Genomic DNA, 14,834 nt, shown 5'->3' with positions numbered 1-14,834 from the left:
CGAGAGGTAAAAATTCAGGACAGTAGGAGAAAACATTTGTTTGGGTAGCAATATTAAATAAATTTGTATGCTTTTTTTTTTCTTTTTAATCTGTCTTTTGTTATAGGTGTGTTACAGTAAAGGGGTCAAGATCCAGACGCCAAGAGAGGGTTGTTGGATGTTGCCCAAGAAGTAATTCAGGGCAAGTCCATAAAGTGAAAGCAAGTTTATGAAGAAAATAAAGGAATAGTTTTTTCCCTTCTGTGCACCACTGAAGATCCTGGTGTCGCCATGGGTCGCTGCCCCACCCGTTCTTACCAGTATCATAAGAACAAGCTGTAACCAAAGTCTCGCTTCTGCCGAGGTGTCCCTGATGTCAGATTCGCATCTTTGACCTGGGGTGGAAGAAGGCAAAAGTGGATGAGTTTCCGCTCTGTGGCCACCTGGTGTCAGATGAATATGAGGCATGCTCCTCTGAAGCCCTGGAGGCTGCCCAAATTTGTGCCAATAAGCACATGGTAAAACATTGTGGCAAAGATGGCTTTTATATCCAAGTGTGGTTCTACCCCGTCCACATCATCAGCATCAACAAGATGCTGTCCTGTGCTGGGGCTGACAGGCTCCAAACAGGCATGCGAGGTGCCTTTGGAAAGCCCCAGGGCACTGTGGCCAGGGTTCACATTGGCCAAGTGACCATGTCCATTCATGCCATGCTGCAGAACAAGGAGCATGTGCTTGAGGCCCTGCAGGGCCAAGTTCCAGTTCCCTGGCCCCCAGAAGATCCACATCTCGAAGAATTGGGGCCTCACCAAGTTCGATGCCGATGAATTTGAAGACATGGTGGCTGAGAAGCAGCTTATCCCAGATGGCTGTGGGGTCAAGTACATCCCCAATCGTGGCCCTCTGGACAAGTGGTGGACCCTGCACTCATGAGGGCTTCACTGTACTGCCCCGTCTTGATAACACTCACCAATAAATTCTACTTTCTGTACACCTAAAAAAAAAAAAAAAAGAAAGAAAGAAAGAAAGAAAGAAAGAAAGAAAGAAAGAAAAAGCAAGTAGGGAAATAAAAGAATGGCTACTCCTGACCAGGCGCGGTGGCTCACGCATGTAATCGCAGCACTCTGGGAGGCAGAGGCAGGTGGATCACCTGAGGTCAGGACTTCAAGACCAGCCTGACCAAGATGGTGAAACCCCATCTCTACTAAAAATACAAAAATTAGCTGGGCATGGTGGCAGGCGCCTGTAATCCCAGCTACTCCGGAGGAGAATCGCTTGAACCCGGGAGGCGCAGATTGCAGTGAGCAGAGATTGTGCCATTGCACTCCAACCTGGACGACAGAGCAAGACTTCGTCTCAAAAAAGAATAAAAAGAAAAAGAAGGGCTACTCCATGTACTGAGCAGCCCCAAGGGCAGCCGGTTGCCCATTTTTATGGTTATTTCTTGATAATATGATAAACAAGGGGTGGATTACTTGTGCCTCCCTTTTTTAGACCATATAGGGTAACTTCCTTATGTTGCCATGGCATTTGTAAACTGTCATGGTGCTGGTGAGAGTGTAGCAGTAAGGACGACCAGAAATCACTTTTGTCGCCATCGTGGTGGTGTTTGGTGGGTTTGGGCTGGCTTCTTTACTGCAATCTGTTTTGTGAGTAAGGTCTTTAGGACCTGTATCTTGTGCTGACTTCTTATCTTGTCCTGTGATTTAGAATGCCTAATCATCTGGGAATGCAGCCCAGTAGGTCTCAGCCTCATTTTACACAGCCTCTACTCAAAATAGAGTTGCTCTGGTTCAAACACCTCTGACAGGTGCCTTAGCCATGGACCTAGTGGTCGGTGAGAAAAAGATTGAGTTTTCTCCCTTATAACCCAATCCGTCAAAAAGATGCAACATTTTGTTTTTTATGTAGAATATCAAACACAATTCTTTATCTGCCTCACTGAGGCAATATTTTTTAGAAGATATTTGTCTGCATTGCAGTAGTCATCTGTTATCCACAGTTTCACTTTTTGAGGTTCAGTGTTCATAATAAGATGTTTTGAGAGAGAGACAGAGAGACCACATTTGCATAACTTTCATTACAGTCTATTGCTATGATTGTTCTATTTTATTATTAGTTATTGTTGTTAATCTCTTGCCATGCCTAATTTATACAGTAGACTTTCTCGTGGGTATGTATGTATGTATAGAAAGAAACAGTATATACAGAGTTTGTGCTATCCATGGTTTCAGACACCCGCTGTGGGGCTTGGAACATATCCACCAAGGGTAACTGTGGATTACTGTGCTTAAATTTTCCCCTTTTCTCCCATAATGTAAACATTTCGAAGCATGCCAGGTACTTCCAAGAAATGAGAACAATTTCCAAATGGAATCATGACACAAAAGAAAATTCAGAAATTTAAGAAATCTTTAGGTTCACGTGGATCCAATTTTTATTTTAGACAAAAGAGGTTGTTTCCCAGGAACGACCGCAGGATGTGCCCATGATGTCTTGAAGCCTTTACTGGTGGCTTCTTCAGTGAGGGCTGATCAATATCTGCCTTCACTGGGGACCTTGACAATTGATGTGGACCTTCCAGTCTCCAAACTCCTTGTGTGGAGTTATTCGGACCAACCTTTCACAGGAGAGTATCAGAGAAGAGGCCATAAAGGGCAGGAGACCCCAAGATCTGCTCCACTATGGCGCCTGCTTTGTGACAGACCCATATTGTGCATTGCTTGTGTAAAGAGACCACCAGGCAGACTTTGTGTGGACAACGAGGCTGATTTTGCACTTGGGTGCAAGCGTGCCAAGTCCGACAAAGGACTTAGGCGAGAGGAATAGGAAAGGGGACTGCTTATATAGGTTGGGGCAAATGGTCAGTTAAAGGTAGTAATTCATTTTAGGGAGGGGGAGGGCATCACAGGGTCCATGGTCACAAGGGTTGGGGTTATCTATTACAAACAGGCATAGTCATAAGAGGGGGGGTTATCAATCACAAGCAGAGGGGAGGGTTCGGTAAATTACATAGTTATGAGAGGGGGAGGTCTTGAGAAACCTAACGTCTAGAGGGGGAATTTCACAAGGCCGAGCAGGATCAATGGCCGAATGTTGCACGGGGAGAGCAATCAGTGGAGGCAGGAGCCAGCTGTTTCACTTCTCTTTATGGCCATCCAGTGACTTCAGACTTTCTGGTTCCTGGAAACCATCTGGAGGTGTAGGGCAGGTCACAAAGGCTATAATGGCCAGGCTTGGACTTGGAGGCCTGACACATACACTTTCTTGTTTATATTCCATTCTCAATGTAGATGGGCCTCAGTTTCCTCTTTGGTAAAAGGGAGATAATAATTTCACCTGATATGGTTGTTTTGAAGAATAAAGATGTTCCCATGAGTAAAACACCTGGCACAGTTTATTGCCAATAAAGCAAGCTAATAATAATAGTTAGAAATAATTTTAAAAATTTTAAATATTATAATCAGCATGTAAGGAAAGAGGTTAGTTAGAAAGTCTATATTTTCTACATATGATAGACACTCTTTGACAAATCTTGAATAGAGTCGCTGTTGGTTACAACACATACATTTATTCTTCCTTTGTACACCTAAACCTAGGGGCTCTTGAATGAAGATGAAAGATTATACAAACCTATAGTTTATTACCAGGGCCCAGATCCCTTTTTCTTTTTTTAAAGTAGAATTGCAGGATCCAGAAAAAGCTTAAAAGGACAAAGCGCCTTACTCACTTCCTCCCACAGACCTTCCCATTTCCTCTGATTCCATCATACAATAATCAAACAGCTTTTTGCAAAGAAAGGAACAAGTGAGTCTCCTTCCTTTTTTTTTTTTTTTTTTTTTTTTTTGAGATAGAGTCTCACTCTTATTGCCCCGGCTGGAGTGCAATGGCTTGATCTCAGCTCACTGTAACCTTCGCCTCCCAGGTTAAAGTGATTCTCCTGCCTCAGCCTTCCAAGTAGCTGGGATTACAGGCATGCACCACCACACCCAGCTAATTTTTTTGTATTTTTAGTAGAGATGGGGTTTCTCCATGTTGGTCAAGCTGGTCTCGAACTCCAGACCTCAGGTGATCCGCCTGCCTCAGCCTCCCAAAGTGCTGGGATTACAGGCATGAGCCACCGCGCCTGGCCAGAGTCTTCTTCCTTCTTACCTCCATCATGCCTGGGCTTGGCTTTGAACAGGGGAAAGCTCTTTTCCAGTAGGTTTGATTTTTTTCCTTTCCTTCTGCTAACCAAGCCTTAGTCTCACTCACACCTTCTCTGACATCTTTATAGATTTTATAGTGTTGGGATTTAAAATGTCTCATTCTTCAGGAACCATCCTGCTATCAAGGCCGAGTGAGAGTGAAAGTAAATGAATTCTGTATTAGCGGTTCTGTGTTTTTAACCTTTTGGCTACTTTATTTTCTCCTGAGAAGTATTATTTAAATCACCGTCGTTATATTTCACTTTTCATTCAAACTCTCTTTCAGTAGGTCAAGCTGCAAAGCACAATTTACAACATGTTGAGAAATGAAGTCTTATTCACTAATAATACAGATGATAACTAAGGTGACTTTCTTATTTTGTTGAGCTGGTTCTAGAAGGTAAATGAAAGTTAGTTTAAGTACAGCGTTCCCTCCACATTTATGCAGGGCTCACTCTAGGTGGAGTTCTATTTTGGTGACTGTGGGAAATCACCAAAAGTGTGGGAAAAAATGACCCCCACACACCGAGTGACTCATGTAAATTAAACGGGGAGGGGGGGACTTTCAAGAGAGTTTTTTTTTGTTTTTTGGGTTTTTGTCCAGGTTCTCTATTTCTAAGTAAGTCCAGAGTTGTGTCAATAACTAAGTAATATCACCCGTGTTCCCATGTCTGTGGATCAGGGATGCTAAAATGTGTGATTGCACAGCTGCTTAAGATTGTTCTGGAGTGAATGAAGAAGTGTAATCCTGGGTGTGTGTGCGTGTGTGTGTGTGTGTGTGTGTGTGTGATACTTGACCATTTGTCTAGTTAGTGAAGGAGCCTCATTCATTCTCTCTCTCTTGCCTCTGGCGTTAGAAACATCTCTGGGCAAGCCTGCCTTGAACAAGGGGTAGACACCGCCTTATGAAATTAAAAGGTATGTTTTCCAGTGCTTGAGATATAGTGAAGAAATGTGTCAGCTGGTGAAAAAAAACCTTGATCTTCTAGTGAGGTCCAGAGTGGGCCCAACAGGCCTTACGGGGGCAGGGCCAGCAGCAGGTTCTTTGCCGACGAATTCGGGGAGGATACTCCCAGCAAACAAGTGAGGCCTCCAGTAATGCAATCTGACAGTGTTCCCAGTGGTGGGCGGCCAGCGGGGAGGGCCAAGAGAGGGCTGGTAGTTAGGGAAGGATTTGCATAATTACATTCACCTGAGGGACTCCATTTACCCAACAATGCGTCTCATTGTGGTGAAGCCAGCAGCTGGCCATACAGTTAGAACAATGTGAGCTTTGGCCTTATTCTTCCAAAACAAATGGTTGGACTCTGAAAAAAAAAAAAATGACAATTAGCATTTCGAATGGTATAGAGTTATGAATAGTACAAATGTTAGCATGATGTGTAACACTGCGTCTCGTGAAGCTTTCGTTTGTATGCAGGACTTACATTATTTCATACTACAGCAGAAGGATTATATACTAGCAATCGTACTACATTCGGATGCGCACGACCTATGCTGTATACATTTTATATAACAAATAATCATGTATACTTGAGATTTATTTATGCTTTAAATGCCCATGAACAAGTGAGATGACTCCTGGAATAGCCAGTCTCTCCCGATGTTTGGTAGAGTTAGATATTAAAGGAGTTTTCAGTGTGAGGCACTCACTGTTTTAAGTTGGGTACAGTGGCTTTTGTTTTCTGACTATGAAGGATTACAATGGATTTGAGAGATGCGAATCAGAATTTGGAGGAGGCGCTTTATTGAAGAGGCTGCAGAGTTCACACAAGGCTGTGTGTGCTCTCTGGCTGGGGGCATGTTTACCTAAGACTCCAAATAGACAAGAGTAGAGATATAAAGACCTAGCCCAAATATTATGCCCGGCTCATTTCCTGGTATTGCCCACATTTATATTCAAAGGGGAGGTGTGGGGGAGTGAAGGCTATGTAGGTTTAGAGGCAATTCTTTTTATTATGCCCAATAATTGTTACATTTTGTTCCTCAAAATGAGAACACAGGACACAGTTCTAAGGGAAGAAAAGGCCCTAAAGGGGTTTGTCTATTCTCAACTTTAATTAAGCACGTGTTTTAAAGATCACTTTTGTAAGCACAGCAGCACTGGAATTTCTTTTCAGCATTTTATTGAAAAGTAGGAAAAGATTAGCGCATGACGACTGGGGAAGAAACTAAGCTTCTCCTCGGAAGCTCAAGCCGCACTCAGGTCTAATGTGAATGGAAGTATCTGCTTAAGCCACTTCCGGACTTTCCGATGAGATGTGGAAACTCGAAGTTAACAGGATTCTAAAGCTGGGAGTCAAATCCTAGGTCCGTGCCCTTGGTTCAATCCCTGTCTTCCAGAGACAGCATCCTGAATGAAGACAAGCACCACTGGTTTTTCTCTTCCTCCAGATCAGGTAGTGGAATGACAAGTGACTGTCATTTTGTAGCTACGGAGAATGTGCGCTCAGAGGGAAGAGAGCAGTAAGTAATACATCGCTGGGTGGCTGGGCTGTGGTACCTTGCACACATAGGAAGCCCCCTCAGGAGGCTCCCATATGGCAGGCCCTGTCAGTTCTTGAGACCCGGCCTCCCTCTGTGCCTCATCAGCCTGCTGCCACCCTGCCACCAAAGTGAGCATTCTCAAACAAAAGCTCTTCTTTGGAAATTCCCGTGGCCCTCATGACTTCCGGCAGTGGTCCTCAACTCTGACCACCCATCAAGGCACAGCCCCACCCCAAGCCTTCACAAACAGAATTCTCAGGAACAGACAGGACACAGAAAGAAAATCTGTATTTGTAATTTACTTTTCAAGTCCTTCAACCTTTTGGAACCAGAGCTATAACTCCAACCACATGAGAGAGCTCAAGCTTCCATGATGTGTATTTCCAGAGGACTTTCATTTCCCTCCTAAATGCCTCTGAGGACTCCTGGGTTAAAGAAGGAGAGCGATAGTTCAGTTTTCCTTGATTTTTTTCTCTTTCCTGTTCCACCAGCTGAGACCTCCTGCCCTCAACTTTCTCCTCGATCAGTGTGGAGGTCTCGAAATTCCTCTTTGTATCACTTTCCCCTCTCCTTTCCCCAGGACACCACCACCAGGCTGACACTGAGCAGTGGTATAAAGCTTAACTAATGACCTAATGATGAGAGACAGTAATAGAAAACAATGTCATATCAATACCAGACACCATTGCTCCTTCGTGACTTGGCCCGTCCCACCATGGCTGTCCTGATGCCCTGAACTTATCCGCCGCCTGCCCCTTCTTTCCCTCTTGTCTCCTGTCCTCTACACCAGTTTCAAGTTCTTTCCCTTCCTCTCCAACCCAAAAATCAATTCCGTCTCCCTCTGGGAACCACCCAGATGATGTCCAAGTTGAAGGCATCTTCCGCGCTTCTGAGCAGCCACCCTCATTTTGCAGAGCAACTTTGTGCTTTTGGCATCAAGCTCTCCCTCCAGGCAAGCCCCTGTGGGCCTTGCATCTAAGAAGCAATGTTAGCATGCATTTCCTAAAGAAAGTGTTCTCTGCTGGGCGTGGTGGCTCGGGTCTGTAATCGCAGTATGTTGGAAGGTCAAGGCGGGTGGATTACCTGAAGTCAAGAGTTTGAGATTAGCCTGAGCAACATGGTGAAAACCCATCTCTACCAGAAATACAAAAATTAGTCAGGTGTGGTGGTGCATGCCTGTAATCCCAGCTACTTAGGATGCTGAGGCAGGAGAATTGCTTGAATCCTGGAGGCAGAGGTTGCAGTGAGCTGAGATTTCACCATTGCACTCCAGCCTAGGCAACAAGAATGAAACTCTGTCTCAAAAAAAGAATTAAAAAAGGAAAGCATTCTCTGAAAACAAATTGTATAATTTTCTCTACATTGTCAGATTTTGAAAATTGCAAATATCTTTCTTGCCAGAACTGACTCTCAAAAACTCTCCAGATGATTCTGCTACAGCTGATTCTCTGATGGTGTCTGGGGACCGGAGCTTTCTTCTCTGTAGAAGTGTTACTGGAAAGGGGTCCCGATCCAGACACCCAAAGAGGGTTCTTGGATATTGCATAAGAGAGAATTCTGGACGAGTCCACAGAGTAAAGTGAAAGCAAGTTTAGCAGAGAAGTAAAGAAACAAAGGATGACAGCCCCGAAGCCTGCTGGTTGGCTATTTTTATGGTTATTTTTTCATCATAGGCTAAATGAGGGGTAGACTATTCATGAGTTCTCTGGGAAAGGAGTGGAGATTCCTCCCCTCACACACACAAACTGAGGGTTTCGCCCTTTTTTAAACCATATAAGGTAACTTCCAGATGATGCTGTGGCATCTGTGAACTGTGATGGCACTGGTAGGAGTGTCTCTTAGCATGCTAATGCATTATAATTAGCATATAACGAGCAGTGAGGATGGCCCAAGTCTCTTTCATGGTATTCTTGGTCTTGGTGGGGTTTTGGCCAGCTTCTTTACTGCATCCTGTTCTATCAGTAGGTTCTTTATGACTGACTTGTATCCTGCCGACTTCCTGTCTCATCCTGTGACTAAGAATGCTTAAACTCCTGGGAATGTAGCTCAGCAGGTCTCATCTTCATTTTACTCAGCCCCTATTCAAGATGGAGTCACTTTGGTTCAAATGCCTCTGGCAGAATATCCTAATAAGAGCCTAGGCCATCTTGTAGATGGACTCCTGCTCATCCCAGAAGAATCTCTTCCACCTTTTGCTCCATGTAATACCAATGTAACTTTTCATTTTGTCACACAGCTATACTTTGTACCTATCAGTCTGGAAGCAGTCATCTTGCAGTAAGAGGATTTGGGGCTGTCACTTTCAGATTTCTGCATTGGTCTGAGAGCACTTTGAAAGCAAGTCTTGCTCATGATGGTGTCTCTGGCAGTTCAGTATGCTTGGCACAGAGGGGAATGTTCCATACTGTTTACTGAATGAAGATGTGGAGTGATTATGTATGCTGGATTAGTCAACAAGGAGGTCACTGGTGACAGTGATCACTCCCAAAGAGATGCTCAGTGGGGACGGGCTGCTCCCAGAGCTGCTGCAGATGGGACCTGTACAAACGTGCTTGGCTGATGGGATCCTCCCTACCTCCACTCTCTAGCCACACCTTCTGATGTGGCCTCATCCTCAAGGAAGGATGTCATTTACTTACTGATCTACCCAGATGGTCATGGTTTTACGGTTTGTCAGCTGGAAGAGGCCCCTGTGAACTCACTCAGAGGCATTGCCCCTGTAGCAGAGTCCCTGGCTGTTTCTTGCTCCCATCTCCTGAGATGGCAGTCATCATGATTGGAACCCTACTGCATCACGGTATGCCATTTTCTCTGTAAAGGGGGAAAACCCATCACAGAATGAAAGGAAGGTACTTTAGGAAGGCCATCATCATCTCGTATCTGAAAATGTTCAAAGAGCGCAACTCAAACTCCACATGTGCAAAACAAAGTCTTCACCTCTCTTGGGAACATCTGCCCTCCTCCTGCATGTCCTTCATTGGGTACACCTGGTTGCCAAGCTGGACGTCCTCCTGCACCACCACGCCTCTCAATCTGCCCACATGTCTTACCGGGTTCACCTCAGAAGGCTAATTCCAGTCACCTCCCTTCATTCTTCCCTCACTGCCCTGCCTTGGTCCAGCATCCTCCCATGATTAGATGATGCCAATCTCCTGATATTTCTGGACTTTCCTCACTAGTTTATTTCCAGATGCCCTCCAGATAGCCTCTAAAAACAGAATCTGATTACCCTGTTATGTGGTTTGGCTGTGACCCAACCCACATCTCATCTTGAACTGTAGCCCCCATAATTCCCAATCATCTTGTGAGGGACCTGGTGGGAGGTTATTGAATCATGCGGGCAGGTCTTTTCCCTCCTGTTCTCATGATAGTGAATAAGTCTCATGAGATCTGATAATGAGAGTTTCCCTGCACATGCTCTCTCTTGCCAGCTGCCCTTTGTTTCAGTTTTATTTGAGACAAATTCTTGGTCTGTCGCCCAGGCTGGAGTGCAATGGGGCAGTCTCTGCTCACTGCAATCTCCGCCTCCCAGATTCAAGCGATTCTCCTTCCTCAGCCTCCCAAGTAGCTGGGATTACAGGCACCCGCCACCATGCCCAGCTAAGTTTGTATTTTTTAGTAGAGATGGGGTTTCACCATGTCAGCCAGGCTGGTCTCAAACTCCTGACCTCGTGATCTGCCTGCCTCGGCCTTCCAAAGTGCTGGGATTACAGGCATGAGCCACTGCACCCAGTCTGCTGGCTGCTCTCTGTAAGACATCACTTTGCTCTTCCTTCATATTCCGCTATGCTTGTGAGGCCTCCCCAGCCATGTGGAACTGTGAGTCCATTAAACCTCTTTCCTTTCTAAATTACCCAGTCTCGGGTATGTCTTTATTAGCAGCGTTGAGAATAGACTAATACACCTTGATTTAAACATGTGCATGTCTCTCCTTTACTCTCAGCCCACTGGACAAGCTCTGACTCTCTAGTTTGGTACACAAGCCCACTGACTTCTGTGGCCACCTACCTCTCTGGCCTTTTCAGCAGAACCTGCATGGGCACAGCGCTTCAGCCACCTTCCTGAGCACGCCCTGCTCCTGCAGGCTCCTTGCCTTTGCACGTGCTGTTCCCTGTGCCTGTATCCTCCCTCCTGTGTGTTGGACTCACCCACAGATGACTCTGAATCCCCCTCCAAGTTCTCTATCCTTTGCTGTGCAATTGTGCACACCTCATTGTCACACTTGGTGTCCACATGCAGTCATTTATTATCTTCCCCACAGGACCTTGGTGTCATGAAAGGTGCTGTGTTGTTAATTTTTCTATCCTCACAATCTGTTGAAGTGTCTAGTATGTATTTGGTACAAAGGAAATCTTTTTCAAATTGAAAGTCTACCAGAGGCTGGGTTCGGTGGCTCACTCCTGTAATCCCAGCACTTTGAGATGCCAAAGTGGGCAGATCAGTTGAGGCCAGGAGTTCGAGATCAGCCTGGTCAACATGGTGAAACTGTTTCTACTAAAAATACAAAAAATTAGCTGGACCTGGTGTCACGTGCTTATAGTCCCAGCTACTCAAGAGGTTGAGACAGGAGAATCACGTGAACCCAGGAGGCAGAGGTTGCAGTGAGCTGAGATCACACCACTGCACTCCAACCTGGGCAACAGAGAGAGACTCTGTCTCAAAAAAAAAAGTCTAAAACAAAGCAGGGACCACAACAGCTGTACAAGGGAATAATGGAATAGCAGGCAACTACCAAGACTGAGTTAGCTCCACACATATTGATGAGAATTTCAGGGTGATATTTACAGTGTACCCTCACTTTTTTGTAAAAGGTAGAAAAATAACTCTTTACATTTGCCTTTGCCTATCCGAATGTAGAGGAACATATGGAAGAAATCCTTGATTGACCCAGTGAGTGAGATTGGAGGAAGGAGGGGAAGGGTGATTTTCCTTATAATTCTATTGTTTGACTTGTCACAAAGAGCTTTATTGCTTCTGTAAAACCAATTAGGCAAAATCAAGTAAATGGTTGCTGCAGGAGTGAATAGCCTTCAGGAAAGAAGTTTTCAGAACAGGAGGAACGCTGTTTCTGTTTCTTCTGAAGAAAATCCAAACATATCATGACAGTGTCATTATTCACTTTGCAAAGGATTTTTCTCTCCCCTGAAAGAATCTTCTTGGGCTTCTTTTTAAAAGGCAACTCCAGTAAAGCTCTGACGCATTTCATGCTCTTTGTCGTATCATTAACTACAAGTTCGATGGAGGGTGGGGCTGAGAAAGAGGAAGTTTTAAGAGTCGGTGCCAATTGAAGATCTATCAGCAATGAGATAAGCTCCATTGATATTATAATGTGATTATGGGGGAAAATTATTACATTGAAAAAATTCAAAGTTCACCTAGCTTTTCTGGAGGACAGGCACCAGAGGAGCTCACTGGAAGGAGAAGGGAAGGTGTCCCGTTTCCCAGGGCTGGGGACCACCAGCCAGGCCATGGGAGTGAGGGCACTTCTCCAAACCCTGGCAGATAAATTATGCCCAAATCCCACATCTTACTGAGAAAGCAGCTGTCTGCAATTAGTCACAGAAGGGAGGTGGGTGGTCGTGGGCAGAGAAGACATTTTTTTTTTAATAAAAAAATAAAAATTAGGCAAAGTAGAACTTGACAGTCACCATGCAAACAGAAGCAGCACTATGAAAGTGACCATCATGAGCAAGACTGGGCCTGTCTTATCCTTTGGTCTCTAAAGCAGAGACAATGAGAGCTACTTACTGACTCATTTTTAGTATTTGACAAAAGAAAAAAAGCAAATCAATCAGGCTTACCTTATTGACTTACTAATGTCCTTGTCACTCAGGGATAATTTTAACAAGAATTGTTCTACCAAAAGAGGAGAAATCAATCCATAGATCTCTTTGGGCTCCCACCCACAAGTTGTATCGGATAAAATCAAGTTTAAAACAGTGAGTGCACCCATAAGATTGAGAAGACATTGTGCAGTGACACATTTGACTACTTTGCATAGCATGAAACAGGGTTGGTTGGCCTTTCTCTGCAAAGAGCAAGATAGTGAAGATTTCAGGCTTTCAGCTGGGCAAGGTGGCTCATGCCTGTAATCCCAGCACTTTGGGAGGCTGAGGCGGGCAGATCACCTGGGGTCAGGAGTTTGAGACCAGCCTGGCCAACATGGAGAAACCCCATCTCTACTAAAAATGCAAAAAAAATTAGCCGAGTGTTGTAGCGGCTGCCTGTAATCCTAGCTACTTGGGAGGCTGAGTGAGGCAACAGAATTGCTTTAACCCAGGAGTCAGAGGTTGCAGTGAGCCAAGATCGCACCATTGCACTCCAGCCTCAGTGACAGAGCGGGACTCCATCTCAAAGAAAAAAAAAAAAAAGATTTCAGGCTTTCTGGGCCAAGAAACATAATCAAGGATAGTATATAGTTACTTGTATAACAAAAGCAAAACCATTTTTCCCAAAATTTAAAAAATTGATCAATTTCAAAACTTTATGGTCATTATGGTTTGTATTTCATATTGTTTTCATGTGTCATGAAATAATATTCTTAATAGATTTTTCTGCAAGCATTTGAAAATGAAAAAATGTTTTTAGCCTGTGGGTCATACAAAAACAGGTTGCGGCCTGGATTTGGCCCCGGGGCCATCATTTGCCAACCCCCGACATAGAACACTTCTGAGTCACATCAAGGTCCTTAATCAGTGAGGCCATCCAAGCTCAGATTGAACTGGGACATGGTTTCAGAATCCTTCTGGACACTGCATGCCTGCCAGACAACCACAGAAAGTGGGGAGGGAGAGGCTGTTGTCTCTGCAGTAGCCATCTTTGTAGTGACTGCTTAAAGGACCGTGAACTCAGTTATCAGTGGCATTCTCTCTACCCTCTCAGATCTGGGTGCAGTTGGCTCAGTCCTCCATCCCCAGCTCAGGAAAAGTCTCTCCCAGATTTCCGTTCCTTCTCAACAAGCTTGCATATTGTGCTGAGGAGCAGTCGCTTCTTTTGCATCAGGTCCGTTTACGAATTCACTTGCCCTTGTGAATTCACTTGCCCTTCACCCTTGCCTCATCCAGAACAGGGAATTCAGTTAGTTTAATATTTTACATATTTTTTACAAGCCCACAGAATTTTAGTGGAAGTTTGGAGAGACAATGGCAATTTACATGGCAGCAGTACCAGCATCTGCTCAGCATCATTTGTTTACGTCATCATCACAGCTGACACTTCTAGGAAACTGATTTCTTTTGCCAGGAACTTTTAACATATTATTGAATCCTGCAATAATCATTAGAAATAGGCTTTTTTTTTTTCAATAGTTATCTTGTTTTACAAAAAAAAAAAAAAAATTAAGCTTAAGAGATTGAGTGACTTGCTAATCACAGAGCAAGTGAATAATAGAGATGAACTTTGAACACCATCGGTCCAGGCAGTGGCTTACTCCTGCAATCCCAGCACTTTGGGAGGCCGAGGCAGACCAGCCACATAGCAAAACCCCGTATCTCTTAAAAATTGGAAACATTAGCCACCTAATTTTTCATGTGTCATGGTGTGTTCATGTCACATGTGTGACTACAGGTGGGTGCCACCATGCCTGTGGTGTCACAGGTGTGACTACAGATGTGTGCCACCATGTACCACAGGCATGGTGGCACACACCTATAGTCACAGTTACTAGTAAGGCTGAGATGGGAGGATCGCTTGACCTCAGGAGGTGGAGGTTGCAGTGAGCCAAGATTGCATCACTGTACTCCAGCCTGGGTGACGAGTGAGACTCCATCTCAAAAAAAAAAAAAGAAAGAACACCATCAGTGACCCAGAACGCAATCAATGACCCAGAGCCCATGCACCTAAGTACCACACAGTTCTCCCTCTATAGCACTTTAATTGAACATCAAACATTTTTCTGTTGTTGAAAGTTCTATCACCTCCCTGGGAATTCTCACTGGCCTGACCACCTCATGGAATGTCCTGGCTTCTAGCCACTCTCCTGGCTCCTCTCCTGGCCCATGTCTTTCCTACCGCTTGTCCCAGATTGTTTTCATAAACTCTTAGTACCTTGATTCAGTTCTTTAGAGTAATTTCGCTCTTGCCAGCTCATGTTCCCAAACTCAGCTCTAGCAAGAGCCTTCTGAGGGACACAATGCCATTTTACAGGAAGAAAACTTGATTGGCCAATTAGATGTGGAAAGC

General features: G+C 44.6%; 1 pseudogene; it reads left to right on the top strand.

Annotated features, from left to right (window-relative positions):
- The first annotated feature begins 270 nt into the window (after nt 1-270).
- On the top strand, nt 271-913 carry LOC101033496 (large ribosomal subunit protein uL16-like; annotated as a pseudogene).
- Nucleotides 914-14,834: the final 13,921 nt, after the last annotated feature.

The sequence above is a fragment of the Saimiri boliviensis genome, chromosome 4 (assembly GCF_048565385.1).
Source record: "Saimiri boliviensis isolate mSaiBol1 chromosome 4, mSaiBol1.pri, whole genome shotgun sequence".
NCBI lineage: Eukaryota > Metazoa > Chordata > Mammalia > Primates > Cebidae > Saimiri > Saimiri boliviensis.
The sequence above is the reverse complement of the archived record's forward strand: the minus strand, read 5'-3'. Positions and strand labels throughout refer to the sequence as shown.